A 10,484-nucleotide genomic window follows, 5' to 3' on the forward strand; every position below is an offset into this window, starting at 1 on the left:
GCAATGTGAGGACTGTGGGAAGAAATGCCGATTCCCGTCTGAGCTGGAAACTCATCGACGCATTCACACAGGAGAGAGGCTGTTTACTTGCTCTGAATGTGGGAAGAGATTTGCTCATTCATGCAACCTGCAGCCACACCGACGAGTTCACACTGGGGAGAGGCTGTTCACCTGTTCTGACCGTGGAAAGGGATTCACTCATTTAACCCACCTCCCCGCACACAAACGAGTTCACACTGGGGAGAAACCGTTCACCTGCTCTGAGTGTGAGAAGGAATTCATTCAGTTATCCCACCTGCTATCACAGCAGCGAGTTCTCTGCAGCGAGGTCACACTGGAGAGAGGCTGTTCGTCTGCAGCATGTGTGGGAAGGGGTTCAGTGAATCATTCACTCTGCTAATACACCAACGAGTTCACAAGGACAAGAGGCCATTCACCTGCTCAGAGTGTGGGAAGGGATTCACTAAGTCATCCAACCTGCTGACACCAGCAAATTCACACCGGGGAGAAGCCGTTCCCCTGCTCTGTGTTTGGGAAGGGATACACTCAGTTATCCAGCCTGTGGAGGCACAAGAAAGGTCAAAGTGATGACAGATTTTGCTGTTCCTGCTGCTGTTAATCACATCCAGGACTGAATCAGGATCATTCTGATTGTTGGGAGGGTCCCAGGGGTTCTTTTTGCTGGACTGACCAATCCCACAACTTTGCTGCCTATAGGCTGATACTGTTTGAGACTTGCGAGTATCTAGTTTCATATTTTATTTGGATCACAGAATGAAATGGTGTCTGGAATGTAGAAGATATTCAGTTGGAAACTGTTTGGAACTCCCCAAATCATGCCAGGTTGCCATGGAGATGGGCTGTGGTGGTTTGAATGTTCTTCTGTTTAATTTCTCTGGGTGTTTCTCACTGAAGGAAACTGCAAAGGTACAAGTCTAAGGTAGCTGTAATCGAGTGGGAAACAATTAGGGGCTAGTATTTAAGGAATGCAGTGTTGTAGTGGTGTTGTTACTGGAATTGTAACCCAGAGACATAGGTGAATGCCCAGAGGTCGCAGGTTCAAATCCCACCTCGGTAGATCAATCAATAAGAATCTGGAACTAAAAGTCTAATGGTGACCATGAGACCATTGTCGATCATTGGAAAACCCCATCTGGTTCACTAATGTCCCTGAGGGAAGGAAATCTGCCGTCCTTACCTGGTCTGGGCTACATGTGACTCCAGAGCCACAGCAATGTGGTTCACTCTTAAATACCCTCTGAAATAACTGAGCAAGTCACCCAGTTGCATCAAACCGTGAGAAAGACGATAAGGAATGAAACTGAACTATTTGCATATCAAACATCATAAACAGCAGGCAATAGACAGAGCTAAACGATCCCACAACCAATGGATCAGATCTGAGCTCTGCAGTCCTGCCAGTAGTATTTGTGCTGCACAAGTGCCAGACAATGAGCATCTCCATCATGAGAGAATCGAACCATCGCCCCTTGACATTCAGTGACCTTGCCATTACTGAATTCCCCAACTATCAACAGGCTGGGGATTACTATTGACCAGAAACTGAACTGAACCAGCCATATAAACACTGTGGCTACAAGAGCACGTCGGAGGCTGGGAATCCTGCAGCCAGTAACTCACCTCTTGACTCCCGAGAACCTGCCCACCATTTACAATGTGGAGATGCCGGCGTTGGACTGGGGTAAACACAGTGAGAGTTTTAACAACGCCAGGTTAAAGTCCAACAGGTTTATTTGGTAGCAAATGACATTAGCTTTCGGAGCCCTGCTCCTTCGTCAGATGGAGTGGATATCTGCTCTCAAACAGGGCACAGAGACACAAAATCAAGTTACAGAATACTGATTAGAATGCAAATCTCTACAGCCAACCAGGTCTTGAAGATACAGACAATGTGAGTGGAGGGAGCATTAAGCACAGGTTAAACAAGTGTGTATTGTCTCTAGACAGGACAGCCAGTGAGATTCTGCAAGTCCAGGAGGCAAGCTGTGGGAGTTACTGGGAGTGTGACATAAACCCAAGATCCCGGTTTAGGCCATCCTCATGTGTGCGGAACTTGGCTATCAGTTTCTGCTCAGCGACTCTGCGCTGTCGTGTGTCGTGAAGGCCGCCTTGGAGAACGCTTACCCGGAGATCAGAGGCTGAATGCCCGTGACCGCTGAAGTGCTCCCCCACAGGAAGATAACAGTCTTGCCTGGTGATTATTGAGCGGTGTTCATTCATCCGTTGTCGTAGTGTCTGCATGGTCTCCCCAATGTACCATGCCTCGCGATATCCTTTCCTGCAGCGTATCAGGTAGACAATGTTGACCGAGTTGCAAGAGTAGGTACCGTGTACCTGGTAGATGGTGTTCTCACATGAGATGATGGCATCTGTGTTGATGATCCTGCACGTCTTGCAGCGGTTGCTGTGGCAGGGTTGTGTGGTGTCGTGGTCACTGTTCTCCTGAAGGCTGGGTAGTTTGCTGCGGACAATGGTCTGTTTGAGATTGTGCGGTTGTTTGAAGGCAAGAAGTGGGGGTGTGGGGATAGCCTTGGCGAGATCATCTTGACATCTCACCAAGGCCATCCCCACACATTTTGTACCATCTACAAAATGCACTGCAAGAACTCACCGAGGCTCCTTCGCATCTTCCAAACACATGAACCTTTACCATCTAGAGGGACAAGGACAGCAGACGCATGGGCACACCACCACCTGGAAGTTCCCGTCCAAGCTACAGACCAGCCTGACTTGGAAATATATCCCCGTTCCTTCACTGTCACTGGGACCCGGAAATCCCTAACAGCACTGTGGGTGTACCTGCACCACATGGATTGCTATTGGTTGAAGAAGGCAGCTCACCAACGCCTTCTTAAGGACAATCAGGAATAGGCAATAAATTCTGGCTGAGCCAGGGATGCCCACATCACATGAATGAAAAGAAATTGAGAATTGGATTGGGACAATTAAGGGCTCGGGAGAAATAATACTGAGTAAGAACTGTCCACAAGGAACGTTTTACATCCAGGCTTGATCTGTTGCTTGAAGCATCTGTTCCTAATGTACTAGTAACCTAGAACTCACGGTGCTCCTTCAGAAGAAAAGATCGAGTAGATGTTACCCCGGGCGGGGCCAGAACAGAACTGGAAAATAATGGAGTGAAATTGAGTGAGGGGACAGAGAGAGAGTTCTCCTCCCCCTCAAGGTGTGGACTGTCAGAATCCTGGGGGACCCCCTACTTTTGGTTTTCTTGCTAATTAGTGAACATTAAATTAAATTCTATGACTGGCTGTGCATTGATTTTGAATTTGATTGTTTCACTTCTCCTGTTTTTATTCCTGTTGTGATTACGCTCTGGGTAAGGATGGTTGACAGGTGAGAGGATGGGAAATTGTGGTTTGGGTCTTCACTGACCAAATGTTTTATTGATCCGAAAGGTGTAAAAGGGGCCAAACTTCAGCAGAAATCTAACAGAGCTGAGAACAGACGACTTGCTGTGTGGGAACAGGGAGATAAACAGCTCCCAGAGGACAGAGAAAACAAGAGTGCCTTGAATCCTAGATGACACCTGGGTGTCAAGGCCACCATGTTTTCACTGCTTGGCATGGGAATGCTGACTCCCTGTCCCAGGGACGGAGCGTGGGAAGACAATTGTTTGAGAGTTTGATGTGGCTTGGGCAGGTACAGATGGTTCAATGACAGGTTTTGTAATTGGTCCATTCAAATGTTAGCTGGGCAATGATTGGGTTAAAATCAGTCTCCATAGACTTTCTGATGTAAAAAGTATAAGAAGGGATTTCCCGAGCACAGAGATTTGTCGAGGTTTTACATGGTGCATTGACTGGTGCCATGGCATCTGGGGCAGAGCGGGGAGCATTTCTATGGGGATGGTGTTTCTACCCAGAGTGTAATGGTAATGCTGCTGCACTTTGATACCACTGCTCAGACATTAGCCTGTGTCAGCTTATTGATACGGAATAAAATCTAACCACTGTCACCAATAAGGATGATCACTGGGAATCATTTCAGAGTTTGGGAAAAGGGAAGAAAGGATTAATTGACTCCCTGAAACCCATTGTCTAACATCACTTCTCGGCCTTTTGGCTAAGATCAAGTGTAGTATGTTTCGCCTGCACTTGGTTGAGGTCATTAGGTTACGCTGAGGCTTCATATGTTTCATATGAAGCAATTTTTAAAAGCGGCATCTCGGCCTTTTGGCTAAGATGCAAATGAGCTCAAGTCTTGGAGGAGGATCCTCCCCCTTCTCCAATCAGCTTGACTCATGTAGATCAGGCCCAGGACAGGGTGGTTTTGGTCTCCCGTCCTGTCTTGTCAGCCTGAATCTGAAATGTCTCAACTTGTTGAGACTCTGAATTGGATTTGATTTGATTGAATTGGAAAAGTATTTTAAAAAATCACTGTGTCAAAAATAAAATCTCATCTCCCCCTCTGGCTCCTTCGCCAATGACCTTAGAGGGACTCACTTTCTGTTCAAGAGCCTGCCAACCCCTCTCACCCACTTTCCCTAAAGTACATCAATCCCATCAGGAAAAGTCCAGAACAATCAAATATTTTGACTGATAAAAGTTTATTAATGAAACAGAACATGGTTAAAACAAACAGCCTCAGAGAGAAAAAAGAACCTCATCATTGTGTTCAGAGGGAAACCTCTTATTCTTAAACTCTGTTCCTGAGGTCCCGCTTCCCCCACAGGAGGAAACATCCTCCAGGTATCCACCCTGTCCAGTCCCCTCCGAATCTGATCTGTTTCCATAAGATCACCTCCCATTCTTCTCAACTCCAATGGGTCTGGGCCCAACCAGTTCAACCTTTCCCCATTAAATAAACCCCTCATCCCAGGAATGAGTCGAGTGAACCTTCTCTGAACTGATTCAAAAGGAATTCTATCTTTTTATTCCAAATAAGGAGACTGAGTGTGTTCACAGTATTCCAGATGTGCTCTCACCAAGGCCCTGTACAGCTGTAGTAAAGGTTTCTTACTTTTAGATTCCATTCCCTTTGCAATAAATGTTCATATTTCATTTACCTTGCTAATTACTTACTGTAGCTGCAGACTGAGTTTCTGTGATTCATGTCCCGGAACACCCAGATCCCTCTGTACCTCAGAGTTCTGCAATCTCTCTCCATTTTAATAAAATCTGTACCATGCAGACAGAGGCCTTTCTGCCCATCAAGGCTGTCCTGACTCTCCGGAAAAGCATCCTATCCATTGCCTCTCCGCTCCATTACCATAAACCCACACATTTACCGTGGTAACTGTAGCACCCAGAGGAAACCCACCCAGACACAAGGAGAACGTGTAAACCCCACACAGTCTGACAAGGCCAGAATTGAACCTGGGTCCCTGGTGCATTGCTAACCACTGTGCCACCATGCTGCTGCTTTTCCATTGCTCCTGCCAACATGGACAAGCTCACATTTACCCACCTTATACACCATCTGCAAGTTTTTTGCTCACCACCTGCAACTTTCCTTCCAAGCCACTCACCATCCTAACTTGGAAATATATTCTTTTGCAGTCACTGGGTTAAAATCCTGGAATTCCCTCCCCTAACGGCATTGTGGGTCAACCCACAGCACGTGGACTGCAGCGATTCTAGGAGGCAGCTCACCACCACCTTCTCAAGGGCAATCAGGGATAGGCAATAAATGCTGGCCAGTCAGCGATGTCCGTGTCCCATGGATGAATAAAAAAGAACAGACAGTAGGAGACAAACCAAATTCTTTCCAGACAAAGGAGCATAGAGAAGCCGTTCTGCTTATGAGTTTGAGTGAGGCAGCTGCAAGCTAATCAGGGCTTGGAATGACATTGGTCCGTGGTTGGTCAGACTGGTGCAGTCTCTCAAACTGATAAGAGTGGCCGGATTCAGGCAAGAGAATGCCTCCTCTTACCAATTAGAACTTGCAGGGGTTAGAAAATATCCTTAAATTTACTGGATTTACATAGTTAGATTTCCTAGTAACGATGGAAGAATTTTCAGGTGCAATAGACCAATGATTTCCTAATCCTGCTGACAGGTAGAGTGTTATTGGCTACGGTAATAACGTGTAATATTGTCATTGGACCCTACAGTTTGGGTGACAAGCTGGGCGGGAAATCAAAGCGTTCAGAAGAGTATATCCATCTCACATGTACTGTTACGCCAGAGGTGATAGTCAGTACTCACTGACTGTTTTCTCTCCTAATGCATGCATTAGCAATAAACTAAACTTTTTTTCGATCTTGTAACTACGTACTGGCTTTTGTGGTCTCTGCATTGGTTGAGTGAGTTCAGCTGAGTGCCCAAAGGGGGACTCTCTGGAAAATTCCTCTTACAATCTGGCACCGGTGTCCGGAAGCGAGATGTGTTCCTAAAAGGTGGGTGAGTACATTTCTTTAAAGAGGGGCTGGGAGGAAGCAGTCCATGCAGGGATCTCCTATGGTCGTTCCCCTTAGCAACAAGCATTCCGCTTTGGATACGGTTGAGGGGGACGACATACCAGTGGTGAGCCGCAGTGAGAGGATCTCCAGCACTGTGTCCGTCTCTGTGGCTCGGGAGGGTAAGGGGCAGAGCGGGAGGGCAATAGTTATTGGGGACTCGTTAGTTAGAGGGATAGATAGGCGGTTCTGTGGCAGCAAAAGAGACTCACGGATGGTATGTTGCCTACCGGATGCCAAGGTCCGTGACGTCTCAGACCGTGTTTTCCGGATTCTTAAGGGGGAGGGGAAACAGTCACAAGTCGTGGTGCACATTGGTACCAACGACATAGGTAAGAGAAGGGACGGGGATTTAAAACAGGAATTTCGGGAGCTGGGCTGGAAGCTGAGAGCCAAGACAAAACATGTGGTCATCTCTGGTACGTTGCCGGTGCCACGTGATAGCGAGTTGAGCAACAGGGAGAGAGTGCAGATAAACATGTGGTTACAGGGATGGTGTAGGAGGGAGGGTTTCAGATACGTGGATAATTGGAACACATTCTGGGGAAGGTGGGACCTGTACAAACAGGACGGGGTGCACCTGAACCAGAGCGGCACCAGTATCCTGGGAGGGAAATTTGATACGGCTCTTCAGGGGGGTTTAAACTAATTTGTCAGGGGAGTGGGAAAAGGAGTTGTAGTCCAGAAGTTAGTGAGGGTGGTGAGGTATTGGGGAAGGTATCAGGGTCAAGGGTGGGTACCAGTAGACAGGAAGGTGGGTTGAAGTGTGTCTACTTCAATGCAAGGAGCATCTGGAACAAGGTAGATGAACTTAGGGCGTGGATTGGTACTTGGGACTACGATGTTGTGGCCATTACGGAGACGTGGGTAGAACGAGGACAGGAATGGTTGCTGGACGTTCCGGGGTATAGATGTTTCAGTAAGTGTTGGGAAGCTGGTAAAAGAGGTGGAGGAGTGGCATTGTTAATCAAGGATAGTTTAACGGCTGCGGAAAGGCACTTTGAGGGGGATCTGCACACTGAGGTAATATGGGCTGAGGTTAGAAATAGGAAAGGAGCGGTCACGTTGTTAGGAGTTTACTATAGGCCCCCAAATAGTAATAGAGATGTGGAGGAAGAAATTGCTAAGCAGATTATGGATATGTGTGGGGGTCACAGGGTAGTTGTCATGGGGGACTTTAACTTTCCAAATATTGATTGGGAGCTTTGTAGGTCGAATAGTTCGGATGGGGCAGTTTTTGTGCAGTGTGTGCAGGAGGATTTCCTGACACAATATGTGGATAGGCCGACAAGAGGTGAGGCCACATTGGATTTGGTACTGGGAAATGAACCGGGCCAAGTGTTAGATTTGGTTGTGGGAGAGCACTTTAGAGATAGTGACCACAATTCGGTGTCTTTTGTTATTGCAATGGAGAGGGATAGGTCCATACGGCAGGGCAAGGTTCACAATTGTGGGAGAGGTAATTATGATGCAATTAGGCAAGAATTAGGGGGCATAAGTTGGGAACAGAAACTGTCAGGGAAAGACACTAATGAAAAGTGGAACTTTTGCAAGGAACAAATACTGGGTGTCCTTGATAGGTATGTCCCTGTCAGGCAGGGAGGAAATGGCTGAGTGAGGGAACCATGGTTCACGAAAGAGGTGGAAGGTCTTGTGAAAAGGAAGAGGGAAGCTTATGTAGGGATGAGGAAACAAGGTTCAGATGGCTCGATTGAGGGTTACAAGTTTGCAAGGAACGAGCTGAAAAAGGGGCTTAGGAGAGCTAGGAGGGGACATGAGAAGTCCTTGGCAGGTCGGATCAAGGAAAACCCCAAGGCTTTTTACTCTTATGTGAGGAATAAAAGAATGACCAGGGTGAGGTTAGGGCCAGTCAAGGACAGTAGTGGGAACTTGTGTATGGAGTCAGTAGAGATAGGCGAAGTGATGAATGAATACTTTTCTTCAGTGTACACCAAGGAGAGGGGCCATGTTTTTGAGGAAGAGAAGGTGTTACAGGCTAATAGGCTGGAGGAAATAGATGTTCGGAGGGAGGATGTCCTGGCAGTTTTGAATAAACTGAAGGTCGATAAGTCCCCTGGGCCTGATGAAATATATCCTAGGATTCTTTGGGAGGCAAGGGATGAGATTGCAGAGCCTTTGGCTTTGATCTTTGGGTCCTCACTGTCCACGGGGATGGTGCCAGAGGACTGGAGAATGGCGAATGTTGTTCCTCTGTTTAAGAAAGGGAATAGAAATGACCCTGGTAATTATAGACCGGTTAGTCTTACTTCGGTGGTTGGTAAATTGATGGAAAAGGTCCTTAGGGATGGGATTTACGACCATGTAGAAAGATGCGGATTAATCCGGGATAGTCAGCACGGATTCATGAAGGGCAAGTCGTGCCTCACAAATTTGATAGAATTTTTCGAGGAGGTAACTAAGTGTGTTGATGAAGGTAGGGCAGTTGATGTCATATACATGGATTTTAGTAAGGCGTTTGATAAGGTCCCCCATGGTCGGCTTATGATGAAAGTGAGGAGGTGTGGGATAGAGGGAAAGTTGGCCGATTGGATAGGTAACTGGCTGTCTGATTGAAAGTAGTCATGATGTGGAGATGCCGGCGTTGGACTGGGGTAAGCACAGTAAGAAGTCTCACAACACCAGGTTAAAGTCCAACAGGTTTATTTGGTAGCAAATACCATAAGGCACGTTCCGAAAGCTTATGGTATTTGCGACCAAATAAACCTGTTGGACTTTAACCTGGTGTTGTGAGACTTCTTACTGGTCTGATCGAAAACAGAGGGTGGTGGTGGATGGAGAATTTTCAGATTGGAGGCAGGTTGCTAGCGGAGTGCCACAGGGATCAGTGTTTGGTCCTCTGCTCTTTGTGATTTTTATTAATGACTTAGAGGAGGGGGCTGAAGGGTGGATCAGTAAATTTGCTGATGACACCAAGATTGGTGGAGTAGTGGATGAGGTGGAGGGCTGTTGTAGGCTGCAAAGAGACATAGGTAGGATGCAAAGCTGGGCTGAAAAATGGCAAATGGAGTTTAACCCTGATAAATGTGAGGTGATTCATTTTGGTAGGACTAATTTAAATGTGGATTACAGGGTCAAAGGTAGGGTTCTGAAGACTGTGGAAGAACAGAGAGATCTTGGGGTCCATATCCACAGATCTCTAAAGGTTGCCACTCAAGTGGATAGAGCTGTGAAGAAGGTCTATAGTGTGTTAGCTTTTATTAACAGGGGGTTGGAGTTTAAGAGCCGTGGGGTTATGATGCAACTGTACAGGACCTTGTTGAGACCACATTTGGAATATTGTGTGCAGTTCTGGTCACCTCAGTATAAGAAGGATGTGGAAGCGCTGGAAAGAGTGCAGAGGAGATTTACCAGGATGCTGCCTGGTTTGGAGGGTAGGTCTTATGAGGAAAGGTTGAGGGAGCTAGGGCTGTTCTCTCTGGAGCGGAGGAGGCTGAGGGGAGACTTAATAGAGGTTTATAAAATGATGAAGGGATAGATAGAGTGAACGTTCAAAGACTATTTCCGCAGGTGGATGGAGCTATTACAAGGGGGCATAACTATAGGGTTCATGGTGGGAGATATAGGATGGATATCAGAGGTAGGTTCTTTATGCAGAGAGTGGTTGCGGTGTGGAATGGACTGGCTGCAGTGATAGTGGAGTCAGACACTTTAGGAACATTTAAACGGTTATTGGATAGGCACATGGAGCACACCAGGATGATAGGGAGTGGGATAGCTTGATCTTGGTTTCAGATAAAGCTCGGCACAACATCGTGGGCCGAAGGGCCTGTTCTGTGCTGTACAGTTCTATGTACCACCCAGTAGTTAGGGGTTACCTGTCTGGCACCGGAAGTTGAGTATCTTGGACTGGGGAAGAGGTGCGAAAACAGTACATAGGTAAAGAACCCGTGTGGGTAGAAAGGGCATTTGCAGAGAAGCTCTGCTTAACATAGTGGGGTAAGAAGTCTCACAACACCAGGTTAAAGTCCAACAGGTTTATTTGGTAGCAAATGGTATTTGCTTATCACCTGCTCATTATGGTATT

At 46.9% G+C, this 10,484-nt stretch overlaps 1 pseudogene; it reads left to right on the plus strand.

Moving 5' to 3' along the window:
• The first annotated feature begins 4,084 nt into the window (after nt 1-4,084).
• On the plus strand, nt 4,085-4,264 carry LOC144510957 (U2 spliceosomal RNA; annotated as a pseudogene).
• Nucleotides 4,265-10,484: the final 6,220 nt, after the last annotated feature.

The sequence above is a fragment of the Mustelus asterias genome, chromosome 23, assembly GCF_964213995.1.
Source record: "Mustelus asterias chromosome 23, sMusAst1.hap1.1, whole genome shotgun sequence".
In the NCBI taxonomy this organism is placed as follows: domain Eukaryota; kingdom Metazoa; phylum Chordata; class Chondrichthyes; order Carcharhiniformes; family Triakidae; genus Mustelus; species Mustelus asterias.